The sequence below is a fragment of the Macaca mulatta genome, chromosome 3 (genome assembly GCF_049350105.2).
Source record: "Macaca mulatta isolate MMU2019108-1 chromosome 3, T2T-MMU8v2.0, whole genome shotgun sequence".
NCBI classification, from domain to species: domain Eukaryota; kingdom Metazoa; phylum Chordata; class Mammalia; order Primates; family Cercopithecidae; genus Macaca; species Macaca mulatta.
The window spans coordinates 193,919,627-193,934,939 of record NC_133408.1 but is presented as its reverse complement, the minus strand read 5'-3'; the positions used below and the strand labels follow the sequence as shown (position 1 = coordinate 193,934,939).

Sequence of the window (15,313 nt, the reverse complement as noted above, 5' to 3'; positions counted from 1 at the left end):
CTATAGTGAACTCATCTTCAACAAAGTTGCCAAGAACATATATTGGGGAAAGCACAGTCTCTTCAATAAATTATGAAGGAAAAACTGGATATCCATATGCAGAAGAATAAAACTAGACCCTTCCCTCTGACCATATACAAAAATCCAATCAAAATGGATGAAAGGCCTAAATGTAAGACCTCAAACTAGGAAACTACTAAAAAAAATTTGGGGAAACTCTCCAGGACACTGTATTGGGTAAAAATTTCTTGAGTAAGACCCCATTAGGAAAGGCAACCAAAGCAAAAATGGACACTTGGAATCACATCCAATTAAAATGCTTCTGCGCAGCAAAGGAAACAATCAACAAAGTTAAAAGACAACCCACAGAATGGAGAAAATATTTGCAAACTGTCCATCTGACAAGCAATTCATAAGCAGAATATATAAAGAGGTCAAACAACTCTATAGGAAAACATCTAATAATCCAATTAAAAATGGGCAAAAGATCTGAATAGACATTTCTCAAAAGAAGACATATAAATGGTAAACAAGTATATGATCATCACAGATCATCAGAGAAATGCAAATCAAAGCTATAATGAGATACCATCTTATCCCAGTTTAAATGGCTTACATCCAAAAGACATTCAATAACAAATGCTGACAATGATATGCAGAAAAGGAAACGCTCATACACTCTTGATGAAAATGTAAATTAGTACAACTGCTATGGAGAACAGTTTGGAAGTTCCTCAAAAAACTAAAAACAGAGCTACCATATGATCCAGCAATCCCACTGCTAGGTATGTACCCAAAAGAAAGGAAATCAGTGTATTAAACAGACACTTGCACTCCCATGTTTGTTGCAGACCTGTTTACAATAGCCAAGATTTGGAAGCAACCCAAGTGTCCATCAACAGATGAATGGATCAAGAAAATAAGGTATGTATACACAATGGAGTACTATTCAGCCACAAAAAAATGAATGAGATCTTGTCATTTGCAACAACATGAATGAAACTGGAGGTCATTATGTTAAGTAAAGTAATCTAAGAAAGACAAACTTGGCACAGAAAGACAGACTTGGCATGTTCTCACTTATTTGTGGGAGCCAAAAATTAAACAATTGAACTAATGGAGCTAGGGAGTAGAACAATGGTTATCAGAGGTTGGGAAGGGTAGTGGTGGATGGTGGGGGTGGGCAGAGGGGGATGGTTAAAGGGTACAAAAATAGAGTTAAAAAGAATAAGATTGACTATTTGATAGCACAACAAGGTGACTACAGTCAACAATACTTTACTGTACATTTTAAAATAACTAAAGGGAGAGTATAATTGGATTGTTCATAATACAAAGAAAGGACAAATACTTGAGGGGACAGATACTCTATTTACCCTAGTGTGTTTATTATTTAATGTATGCCTGTATCAAAATACCTCGTGTCCCATAAATATACATACCTACTATGTACCCACAGAAATGAAAAATTAAAAAATGAAATAGTGAATGTTGTAAATGTGTTTTTGATTTTAAAAACCAACTTATTATTTGATGAGAGAGTTTATTAAAGTGAAAAAAACATTGCAAATATTATAGGCATGCACCATGACACCTGGCTAATTTTTGTACTTTTAGCAGAGATGGTGTTTCACCATGTCGACCAGGCTGGTCTCAAACTCCTGACCTCAGGTGATCTGCCTGCCTCAGCCTCCCAAAGTGCTGGGATTACAGGATGAGCCACCATGCCCAGCCAATTTAATATATGTCTACTGTCTACTTTTTTCTATTTATACATATCATTGTGCAATAAAATTAATAAAGTCATGTTCTGATCATAAACATATACTCATACCTGAATTGAGAGCCTAAACCAGTATGTGTCTTCATCATGTACCAACACCAAGGTCAGTTATTAATAATTTAACCTTCCCAAACGACTAGATTGCTGTATAAACACAGGTGTAGTGCGCTCCCATTAGAGAAATAGCGGGTGGGACAATTCTTCACCTGATGCCTATGAGAATAGGCATGCTAAACCTAAAATACTTGTGACACGTAGCAAATACCTTTATACATTGTAAGGGGTGACTTAGTCTCAGAAATCATTATTATTTATCATATACAATGTATATTATTAATTTGAATTTCATTGGCTTCTTTTATCGATCTTCATTTAATCTCCCATCTCCATTAATTTAATAACATAGACTGTAAGTGGAGCTTAAATCTGTTTAGTTGAATGTATGTAAAATAAAAAGAATTAAGTCAATGCTGGAGATTCCTCTTCCTCTCCTCTTCCTTCCTCTTTCTTTCAAATTTTGAAAAACATCAAAATGTATCTTATTGTGAGTGAATTTCATTTCCTTTCTTGGTGGTGAAGATGGTAAAGAACCACCTTTTGAAACTCAGGGGTGTCCCCTAGAGAGCTGAGCTAGGAGCCCTGCATGGACTTCCACTGTGAATGGTGGGAAGGAGCAGACAGGGCAGTGCACAGCACAGTTGTTGTCCAGTTCATGGTCTTCCAAGGGCTAGCACATGGCTTCTAAGCACTCTAGTTCTGATCTCTCCTTGGGTGCATTCTTTTGCCTGCCTGTAAGATATGGCCACTGCAAAAGTGGCAATGCCATTTATTTCCCTTTGTTTTAGCCTCCTGTGGCTGCTGTAACAAATGACCACAAACTTGATGGCTTAAAACAACAGAAGAGCACGCTTTCCCAGTTCTGGAGTCTGGAAGTCTAAAATCAGTTTCACTGGGCCCAAATACAAGTGTCAGCAGGGCTGCATGCTCTCAGAGGTTCTGGGGAAGCATCTTGTAGTAGTCCATTTTCATACTGCTCTGAAGAAATACCGGAGACTGGGTAATTTATAAAGAAAAAGAGGTTTAATGAACTCACAGTTCCACATGGCTGGGGAGACCTCACAATCATGGCAGAAGGCAAAGGAGGAGCAAAGGCACATCTTACATGGCAGCAGGCAAGACAGCGTGTACAGGGGAACTGCCTTTTATAAAACCATCAGGCCTCATGAGACTTATTCACTATCATGAGACTAGCTCAAACAACCCACCACCATGGTTCAATTACCTCCCACCAGGTCCCTCCCATGACATGTGGGGATTATGGGAGCTACAATTTAAGATGAGATTTGGGTGAGGACACAGCCAAACCATATCACATTTGTTCTTTGTCTCTTCCAGCCTCTGGGGGCTGCCGGTATTCCTGGGCTTGTGGCCACATCCCTCCCATTTCTGCCTGTGTGGTCACATTGCCGTTTCCTCTTTCATCTGTGTCAAATCTCCCTCTATTTCCTTCTTATAAGAACACATGTGATTGCATTGAGGTTCCATTGGATAACTAAGGGTAATCCTCCATTTCAGATGCATAATGTAGCCACAAAAGACCTCCTTTCGGCCATAAAAGGAAAAATTAACAGGATCCAAGGATTAGAACATGTACTTTTTTGGGGGGTGGGGAGGCATTTTTTAGCCTACCACACCCTTCAAGGCCTTTCTCTCATTTCCAACGAACCCACCACTTTAGAAGGCATCCTCTGAGGATGCAATGATCATACATTTACTGAATGAAAAAGAAAAACATTAAGAATCCGAGCAGGGGAAAAGCAAGAAAGAGATTGATTAAATAGGAGGTCCTGCAAATTATCACTTAACTGAACTTCTGGTGATTTTAATGCCATACCTAAAAGCTCAGAGTCAATTTAGAATATCTGGGATTTGAGGATTATGAAGCAGCAATCTGAGAAACTGCATCTACATATTGTTTCTGCAGATGTGATCAATGGTTGTCCAAGTAGGACCTAAGGTGAAGAGTTCAGAGAAGTTGGAACCATTTCAATCTGGAACTTCATCTTCCTAGTTCCCCGACCTGCCTAGTTCATTTTATAGAATTGCTCTCCATTTCTCTGATTTTATTATATCACAGCTTTCTGTGTTCCTGACCATGACGTAGTATGGTAACTCTGCTCAAACTGAAATGCTGCCTTTGGTTCTGAACTGCCCGAGTCTTCACTAAACTAGCAACTAATATAGGAGCCAACTGCTTGTAAAAATAGGGCCCTTAAGGTCCCTAAAGTTCATTTGAAGCTGACCAGGAGGCACTCATCTACAGCAGGCAAGAGACTCCAGAGGAAACCAGGGTCCCAGCATAAGATTTACTCATTTTCATGGTTGCCTTTAAAATAGGATGCAAAATGTAGCAACACTTGAAAAGTGCCCATTTATAGATAAATATGTAGACCCATTTGCCTTAGCTTATAGTCTTAATGCGAGCATGAATAACAAGCATCTACTGCCATCCTTTAGAAAAATGACTCTTTAGTGTAAGGATTCCATAAATAAGCGAGATGCACCTAGCGGTCCTTCTAGAATTAATGATGGGAAGTCAAAAGAGAGACTGTTAAGATGCTCCCAGGGACCCACTTTTCAGTAGTTTGCAAGTTTGCAATTCACTATAGGGTTAGTAGCAATGTAACCTAATCCTTTCTTCTATGAGAATCTGTCAGAACTCCCTCCTTTTGGATTTGTTTCAATTTAAAGAATGATTCAAATTCACTGGTCACATTCAAGAAATGTAGACCACATTCCTCAAGGACTTCACAAATCAAGGGGTCTTGCTTGTGGTGGTGGACACTGAAGGCTGCTTCCCCAAGAGCCAGGGCCTCTCTGCCTTCTTCCGACTCAGCAGAGCCTGACTTCTGCAAATGGTGGGCTTTCCCAACCCCTCCAGAGAAGGTAGCCAACATGGTTACAGCAAATAAACTGTCTCCTCGCAGCTCCAGGAAACTGAAAGGAACTACTCAGAAAACTATTTCCTCCATGACGGAGGAAGTGAGATGCACAAGCTAAGTTCTATGCGTCCATCCCTTCCTGCCCGTGTGGGCGAGTGATGCGCGAAGCCCTCAGAACCATGTTGTCAACATACCGATGATGGCAGCAGAGAGATGGAGACTGCCTGACCCTTGACAATATCCATGAGCACTGAATCTGCCTTGGACTGGCTATGTCTAAACTTGTCTTGTGAAACAATAGACACCTGCAACCGGAACAGTTTTAGTTGGCTGCTCTGTTACTCACAGACAAAAATATTTTGGCCGACAAACATTAACACCTGGACCTCAGATAGATGCTCAAGCAGATCCCTGAGATGGCCCTGGGATGGACTGACTAGGTTCACAAACCTTCTATTAATACAACATATCCAAGTGTCTATGCACACACAATGCCCTTTCTTTCCTTCCAACTATAAGATGACTTAGAGTTTTCATCAGATTCTGAAACTGGTTATGACATTGGTGTAAACAGTAGGAGAAATTTAGAGTTCAATCTCAAATCCAGGCTCTGTGCATTCCAGGCTCTCCCCATTGGCTACCACCCCTTTCATTCTCCCTTAACTTCTGACCACGCCTGGCCCCTCCACAACTTCCTAGCCAGATTGTCCTGTGTCTCCCGAGCCTTCATGGCCTTCCCTCTCAGTTTTCTTCCATCTCTACTGGATCTATCTTTTTAAAGTCTCTAATTGCTCATTCTCCATGAAGCCTTCCAGGAATGCATCCTGTTCTCAATGGCCTCTCCCATATTTTGGACCATCATAATGAATATCATCTACAGCCTCTATTTATAGCACTCAGTCTCGATTAGTATTAACAAGTTAACTTTGGGCAGAAATATTATCAGTGGTCGCATCAGCAGGAGCCAAAACAACTCTCTGTTTCATGATCAGAGTAGACACCATCCCCAGTCCAGTCAGTCCACTGCAGATGGCTGTGAGCAGGCATGGAGGAGCCCAGGACTCACAGAGCAGATGCCCCAGGGCAAATGAACAATCCCAAAGACTCACTCAAGCCACCTGTGCTTCCCATGATGAAACAGTTGGGGCATGGTCAGTGGTAGTAGATGGAATATAACGAGATTGAATTTGTGGAATGAATTTAATATAGGAGCCATAACAGAGAGAAAGTGCCCAAAAGATATGGAGCAAACCACCTATTTCTACAAGACAAAAAGTAGGAGGTATGCGTTACCTTTTATGATATACACAAAGGCTATTAAATGACTAGTGAACTATTTTGCAATTTTCATTGAGATTATGTGGGACTTTATGATAAGATAATCCAATATAGGTTAAAAATTGGGTAGCGGTATAACCTAAAACATAACAATGAATCTCACAAACATATAGAACAAAAGCAGGCATAAAAGTAGACATACCAGATGATTACATTTATGCCATAAATGCAAAGAATATAAAAACTCATAATACTACTCTGTGATGTCAGAAATGAGGTTGTTCTTGAGGGGATTCATGATGGGAAGGGTCTGTGGGGCTTTTGGGATGCTGGCTATATTCTGCTTTTTTGGCCTGGATGCTGATTATAGAATCATGTTTGGTTTTAAAATTCATCAGAATTCAGAAATAGCTTACTCACATGTGTTTATATGTATATATTTAATTTCTATATAATATTTATATTAAATATATACTATATATCCTATATGTATATCCTTCAATAAAATGTTTTGAAATTATTTGTTCAAGAATTTTAAAAAGATAAGGTGAGGGTTGGCAATGTGGTCACAGACATTAAACAGTGACAACATTTTAATTCCATAAAAATAATCTCTATGTTACATTACTACCCAAAAGACTGACGAGTCTTGCGTTCTGATAACCTGTGCTTGCCCTTAACCCAGAACCTCCCTTCACTATGACTTTGAATTATCCAAGGCTTTTCACTGACGGACCACCTAAAAGTGTTCTAGTGTTTCCGTCACAAACCACCGTCCACCTGCTCTAACGTGAGTTTCATAAAAGCCAAGTGTCAGGGATGTTTTCATGCAAATCTGATCCTGCTGGAGCTTCCGACTCCCACATAAGTGATTGTGGCACTGGAGAAGGTCACAGCGTTTCCATCAGAACGCGAGAACTGTAGCTGCTAACAAAAGGCATACACTGTGCATGGCCTACTGTAGACAGACACATATTTAATATCTGAAAATAAAAAATGTAACGTTGAGCCTATTATTCCAAAGAGAAGAAACTTAGAAAAGAACATAGACCAGCAAGGGAGACATGAATGACAAAATTGAAAAGGACACATTCTCATTTGGTAAATCCCTTTGGAACCAAGATCGCCTTAAACACTTTAATTTGATTTCTAAAACATAAATTGTGCATAACTGGTGATAATTAGACTGCACTTCAGGACAAGATGCCTTGTTCAGAGTGATTACCATGGGGCCCTTCCAGGTCTGCGTCATCAAAAGGACACTCCACCACGTGCGTGAGATTCTTCTCACCAGGGTGACAAGGGGGCCCCTGGGTACCAGGAACCACTTTCACAAAATGACTGAATCAGGCGGGTTCAGAATGGATTTTCTAATTAAGTAGAAAGCAGGTACTCTACTCTGAGTCTCAATAAACCAGAATATAAGACTGGTAATACTTGAAAAATACTATTTTTTTTTTTAAAAAAGCACATATTACAATTTCTAACTAAAGCTACCAAAATGGAAGCAATGTTGGGTACGAATGCACTCAACACTGTGTGCAAACATATCCAAAGTGTGACTGTTACGACTTGGATTCTCCACTGTTGAAGACTGATTCTCATCTGTCACTTTGACTGGTGGAAGCCGCTACTGCCTTGGTGCGGATCTCAGTCTTCTAGGTCAGCATTTCCGCTATCTACTCAACTCAACAGGCCTCCACCACACCCTGCCTTTGACTTTTATTTTCGCTTAATGATAACACTACTGTGGAATTCTCCTTGCACATGTATTGTCTTTACGTGGACTCAGCTTCATGGGGAACACTGGCATCTTCTCTTTCCACATTCTGTCTGGCACTTAGCACGGAGTTCTCAGCTCCTAGCTGGGATCATTCATGCTGGCTCTGTTGGCAGGCATTCTCAGTCGAGGTGACACTGCTCTGCACATTAGTGAATTCGAGACTGCTCTGGAGCTAGTGGCAGGTTGAATGATTTGATACCTCCTCTGCCCGATGGAATTTGATGCCAAAACACAAGCCATTGCTGTATTGCAGGAGAGTGGATGCAGTCAGGCCTCGATGTGGGAGCAGCGGTGCAACATTCACTGTGCAGCCCTGTGGGAGAGGCCTACACCTTGGACACCCAGTCCCAGGGCAGCACAGCCCAGAGAAACAAACAGAACCCACGAAAGCCCAGCAGAACCAAAAGGTGAGGCAAGGCTCAGCTGCATGTATATTGTGATGGAAAAAGAAAAGCAAAGTCCTCTCTTCAAAGCCTTCTCTGGAATCCAGCCATTCACTAGAGACCCTCCAGGAGCAGTTGCCCCTGACAACTGGCCCTCAGCGTGGAGGGAGAAGGGTTCCGAGCGACTGCATCCTCTGTTTACTGTGGAGGAGAGGCTGCTGTGGTTGTATCGGCTGCAAAAGAACCAAATGCAGATGCTGGCAGGGTCGGCTGCTGCACTGGAGGGAGGAGACCTGACACTACTCCCTGTGAGTGGAGAAGACACAGGGCTACTGCTTGCCAGGCCTGGAGTTGAGCTTGGAGGACAGGGTCCCAGGACCCGGTTCTCAACCCACTTTGCTGCTGTGGACATTTCTGTGTGAGAAGCTCCAGGCAGCCATTTAATTCCACTCTATTTATTTATTTATTTAGTGAGACAGAGTCTTGCTCTGTCACCAGGCTGGAGTGCAGTGGCATGATCTTGGCTCACTGCAACCTCTGCCTCCCGGGTTTAAGACATTCTCCTGCCTCAGCCTCCTGAGTAGTTGGGATTACAGGCACCTGCCACCAAGCCCAGCTAATTTTTGTATTTTTAGTATAGGTGGGGTTTTACTATGTTGGCCAGGCTGGTCTTGATCTCCTGACCTCGTGATCTGCCCACCTCGCCTTCCCAAAGTGTTGGGATTACAGGCGTGAGCCACTGCACCCAGTCTTATTCCACTCTTGAGTGACACTCGTGACAGCCCTCGGACCTGGGTGACATGAATGTTCACATGCACCTTGGAAGGTGGGAGTAACTGCAAACCACTAGACACCACTGCTTTCTAAGTCCCAAAGGGAGTGCCAGACAACCATGAGACCGAATCTGCAGTAATCACATTCTTACACAAAGCGCAATTCTGCTCAAAGAAAAGCAGAGGCAGAAACACACGCTCCACAGACCCTGAGGAAAACTTGAGTTCCTCTATATTAATTAGAAATAGGTAGTGGTTAAAGTCCCCAGCGATGTCAGATCATCAGCACCACCACCATAAAACAAAATGAGGATTGGCTTTGCAGTTCCTCCCCCAACCCCTCTAAACCCCGGTCATCTGATTTCAACAGGTGAAAGGATCTGTTTCCTGGGCACTGAAGCACTGGATTGAATCCTCAGCCTGAGTGTTCCAGGCAACTGTGGTCCATTCACGAAGCTCGCTCACGCAGGAGACTGCAACACTGTCTCTCCCAGAACTGCTACTGAAGCCTCTTTGGGGTTAGACAAGTTTTTAAGGCAATTTAGTATGTCTGGCACTTTTGTGGCCAGGTTACACTTTTCTTCCCCCAACAGCTTTCTCATCTTTTTATTAAACTCACAGCTTAATGGAGATGAATTTCACATGTCATAAAGTTCATCTTTTTAATGTATACAATTCAGTGTTTTTAAAATATATAATATTAACAGAGTCATACATCTATCACCACTATCAAATTCCAGAATAATTTCTTCATCCCCCTTCAAAGAAATTTCATACCTGTTAGCAATCATTTCATTTTCTCCCCGCCTCTGGCTTCTGGCAGCTACAAATCTATTTTCTATCTCTAGGGATCTGCCTATTCTGAAATCATACAGTATGTGGCCTTTTATGCCAGCCTTCCTTCACTTAGCATGACGTTTCCAGGGTTACTTCATGTTACAGCATGGATCAGTTCTTCATTCCTTTTTACAGCGGAGGAGTATTCTGTTGTATGGTTACATCACAAGTATTTATTTGTTTATTTATTTAGAGATGGAGTCTAGCTCTGCCACCCAGGCTGGAGTGCAGTGGCACCATCTCGACTCACTGCAACCTCTACCTCCCAGGTTCAAGCTATTCTCTCTTTTTTTGGGGGGGGGCGGGGAGAATATGAGCAAGAAAGGAAAAGTAATGACTTACTACATAGCTCAGCTATGCAAAGCATTTACACAGTCATGATAAATACTGATTTATTTATTATTTACTCAGTGGTTCTCAAACCTGGCTGCACATTAGAAGCAACTGAAAACTTTTTTAAAAACACAGATACCCAGGATCCTCCCCAAAACACATAAAGCAGAATCTGTGAGGGTGAGTCTCAGGTATCTAGATTTGTTCACTTAAGTTTGCTAGTGATTCTAATGTACAGCCAGAAGTGAGAAGCACTCATCTAACCAAAATTACAATGAAACTACAGTGGGCAGCTAGGGGATCAGAAATACATATGTAGGTGTTAGAGACAAGAGGTATGAGTTAAATCTTAAACTTCAGTAACTAAAAATCAATAGATAACTGCTAAAACTGAAAAATCAGTAACATTATAATTAGAACAAGCTACAAGAGTTGAAACACGTTTGCTTCTGGGAGGAGTGAGGAATAGGGCTGAGGATGGCTGCTTTTTTAAATTTTTATATTTTAAATTCTAGGGTACATGGGCACAATGTGCAGGTTTGTTACATATGTATACGTGTGCTGTGTTGATGTGCTGCACCCATTAACTCGTCATTTACATTAGGTATATCTCCTAATGCTATCCTTCCCCCTTACCCCCTCCCCACAATAGGACCCGGTGTGTGATGTTCCCCCTCCTGTGTCCAAGTGATCTCATTGTTCAATTCCCACCTATGAGTGAGACCATGGGTGTTTGGTTTTCTGTTCTTGCGATAGTTTGCTGAGAATGATGGTTTCCAGCTGCATCCATGTTCCTACAAAGGACACAAACTCATCCTTTTTTATGGCTGCATAGTATTCCATGGTGTATATGTGCCACATTTTCTTAATCCAGTCTGTCACTGATGGACATTTGGGTTGATTCCAAGTCTTTGCTATTGTGAATAGTGCTGCAATAAACATACGTGTGCATGTGTCTTTATAGCAGCATGACTACGGTCAAATGGTATTTCTAGTTCTAGATCCTTGAGGAATCGCCACACTGTTTTTCCACAATGGTTGAACTAGTTTACAGTCCCACCAATAGTGTAAAAGTGTTCCTATTTCTCCACATCCTCTCCAGCACCTGTTGTTTCCTGATTTTTTAATGATTGCCATTCTGACTGGTGTGAGATGGTATCTCATTGTGGTTTTGATTTGCATTTCTCTGATGGCCAGTGATGATGAGCATTTTTTATGAATGTCTTCTTTTGAGAAATGTCTGTTCATATCCTTTGCCCACTTTTTGATGGGGTTGTTTGTTTTTTTCTTGTAAATTTGATTGAGTTCTTTATAGGTTCTGGATATTAGCCCTTTGTCAGATAGCTTCAAAGAGAGTAAAATACCTAGGAATCCAACTTACAAGGGATGTAAAGGACCTCTTCAAGGAGAACTACAAACCACTGTTTAGTGAAATAAAAGAGGACACAAACAAATGGAAGAACATACCATGCTCATAGATAGGAAGAACCAATATTGTGAAAATGGCCATACTGCCCAAGGTAATTTATAGATTCAATGCCATCCACATTAAGCTACAATGACTTTCTTCACAGAATTGGAAAAAACTCCTTTAAAGTTCATATGGAACCAAAAAAGACCCCACATTGCCAAGACAATCCTAAGTCAAAAGAACAAAGCTGGCGGCATCACACTACCTGACTTCAAACTATACTACAAGGCTACAGTAACCAAAAAAGCATGGTACTGGTACCAAAACAGAGATATAGACCAATGGAACAGAACAGAGCCCTCAGAAATAATACCACACATCTACAACCATCTGGTCTTTGACAAACCTAACAAAAACAAGAAATGCGGAAAGGATTCCCTATTTAATAAATGGTGCTGGGAAAATTGGCTAACCATAAGTAGAAAGCTGAAACTGGATCCTTTCCTTACTCCTTATATGAAAATTAATTCAAAATGGATTAGAGACTTAAATGTTAGACCTAAAACCATAAAAACCCTAGAAGAAAACCTAGGTAATACCATTCAGGACATAGGCATGGGCAAGGACTTCACATCTAAAACATCAAAAGCAATGGCAACAAAAGCTAAAATTTACAAATGGGATCTAATGAAAGTAAAGAGCTTCTGCACAGCAAAAGAAACTACCATCAGAGTGAACAGGCAACCTACAGAGTGGGAGAAAAATTTTGCAATCTACTCATCTGACAAAGGGCAAGCTATTCTCTTGCCTCTGCCTCCCGAGTAGCTGGGACTACAGGCACCTGTTACCATGCCTGGCTAGTTTTTTTTTTGTTTTGCTTTTTTTTTTTTTTTTTTAGTAGAGATGGGGTTTCACTGTGTTAGCCAGTATGGTCTCAATCTCCTGACCTTGTGATCCACCCGCCTCAGCCTCCCAAAGTGCTGGGATTACAGGTGTGAGCCACTGCACCCAGCCACATCACATTTATTTATCCATTCTCTGGGAGATGAATATTTGGCTTGTTTTCACTTTTTTGGCTATTATGAATAATGCTGTTATGAACTTCATATACTAGTTTCTATATTAACATATGTTTCCAGTTTTCCTGAGTCTATACCTAGGAGTAGAATTACTAGGTAAGATGGTAACTCTGTGTTTAACTTTTAGGAGAACTACTGAACTATTTTCCACAGAGGCCACACAATTTATCTTTCTACTAGTAATGTAAGAAGGTTCCCATTTCTCTATATCCTGGGAATACTTGTTATTTTCCACTTTTTGTTTGTGTTTGGTTCTTATAATCATCCTAGTTGGTGTGAAGTGGTATTTCACTGTGATTTGATTTTCATTCATCCTGAGGCTGAATGATGTTGAGCATCTTTTCATATGCTTTTTGGCCATTTGTCTTTCTTTGGAGAAATGTCTCTTTAAATCCTTTGCCTATTTTTAAATTGAATTATTTGTTTTTTTGTGTGTTTGTTTTGAGTAGTAAGAGTTGTTTATATATTCTGGATACTAGACCTTTACTAGATACATGATTTGCAAATACTTTCTCCTATTCTGTGGGTTGTCTTTCACTTTCTTGATAGCGTTTTTGATACACAAAATGTTTTAAGTTTGATGAGGTCCAATTTATCTATTTTTATTTGATTGCTTGCACTTTTGTTGTCACATGTAAGAAACCATTGCCTAATTCAAAGTCACAAAGATTTATCCCTATGTTTTCTTCTAAAAGTTTTATAGCTTTAGCTCTTATATTTGGGTCTTTGGTCCACATTGAGTTCATCATTGTATATCATATGAGTTGGGGGTCCAGCCTCACTCTTTTGCATGTGAATATCTAGTTGTACCACCACAATTTGGTGGAAAGACTATTCTTTCCTCACTGAATGGTCTTGGTTCCCTTGTCAAAAAGTAATTGACTATAGATGTATGGGTTTATTTTTGAACTCTCAATTCTATTCCATTGATCTATATGTCTATACCTATCCTAGTACCATATTGTTTTGATTTCTGTAGCTTTACAGTAAGTTTTAAGATCAGGAGGTGTAAGTCTTTGAATTATTCTTTTTTGAGATTGTTCTGACTATTCTGAGTCATTTACATTTTCATATGGATTTCAGAATCAACTCGTAGTTTCTTTAAGAAAGAAAGAGGGATTTTGATAGAGATTGGGTTGAATCTGAACATCAATTTAGGGAGTATTGTCATGTTAATGATATGAAGTCTTTCAATCAATTTATATAAGATATCCTTCCATTTACTTAGGTCTCAATTTCTTTCCATTTTTTTTGTAGTTTTAGTACACAAGTCTTATACTTCTTTATTTATTTTGTTAAATTTATTCTTAAGTATCTTATTCCATTTTAAACTATTTTAAGTGGAATCACTTTCTTAATTTTATTTTGGGATTGTTCATAGTTCATGGCTAAAAATACAAATGGTTTTTGCATTTTGGTCTGAAATCTTCCTTCCTGCTGAACTCATTTATTATTACAATAGGTTTTTTGTGGATTCCTTAAGATTTTCTATATACAACATTATGTCTTCTATGAATAGAGACAGGTTTACTTCTTTCTTTCCTATCTGGACGTCCTGGGGTGTTTTTTCCCTACCTAATAGCTCTGGCTAGACCCTCCAATATAATGTTAAATAGCCATGCTGGGAATGAACATCCTTTTCTACCATCTCCTGGTCTTAGGGAGAATGATTTCAGTCTTCTGCTGCTCAGTATGATGTTAGCTATTGGGTTTTTCATAGACTCTTGTCAAGTTGAAGATGTTTTTTTCTTTTCCTAGCTTATTGAGTCTTTTGTCAGGAAAGGGTTTTTGGATTTTGTCACATGCTTATTATGTGTCTGTTCAGACGATCATGTGCTTTTTGCCCTTTATTCTATTCATGCAGGTATAATATATTGGTTGATTTTCATAGAAGTCAATTTGTTTTTCCTGGAATAAATCCCATTTGGTCATGATATATAATCTTTCTACATGTAGTTAGATTCAGTTTGCTACTATTTTGTTGAAGGGTTTTACATCTATTTTCACAAGGGTTATTGGTCTGGAGTTTTCTTGTGATATCTTTATCTAGTTTGGTATCAGGGTACAGACCACCCTTTTCTCATTTAGGTTTTGGGGTAATAGTTTAAGCCTGGATTATAATTTGCCCACATTTGTTGTATCTGTGGAAAAAGGTTTTACCTTATAATATCTACTTTTTCTTCATCTTAGGGTCTAATGCTTGTCTATCTCTTTACTGAGGACTGAAACTTTTTTGCCCACACAAATAGGCATCTAATATGATAAAAAGAATGGATGAAACAGTTGCATACTGTTTTATCTATGGCCACAATGTTTTCCTATGATAACTCCTGTAATATTATTATTATTATTATTATTATTATTATTATTATTATTAGATGGAGTCTCGCTCTGTTGCCCAGGCTGGAGTGCAAAGGGGCAATCTTGGCTCACTGCGACCTCTGCCTCCCGGGTTCAAGTGATTCTCCTGCCTCAGCCTCCTGAGTAGCTGGGATTACAGGCACCTGCCACCACACCTGGCTAATTGTTGTATTTTTAGTAGAGATGGGGTTTCACCATGTTGGCCAGGATGGTCTCAAACTCCTGATGTCAGGCAATCCACCCTCCTCAGCCTCCCAAAGTACTGGGATTACAGCTATGAGCCACCACGTCCGACCCTATATTACTATTTTATAGGCAAAGGCTTTCTTCTGTCCCTAAACCTACCACTC

The 15,313-nt window shown here is 40.0% G+C and overlaps 1 protein-coding gene across 5 annotated transcripts in view; it reads right to left on the bottom strand.

Moving 5' to 3' along the window:
- The window catches only part of DPP6 (dipeptidyl peptidase like 6), an 853,145-nt gene that overhangs the window by 419,464 nt on the left and 418,368 nt on the right, over positions 1-15,313 (bottom strand). The gene's annotated exons all lie outside the window — the stretch shown is intronic.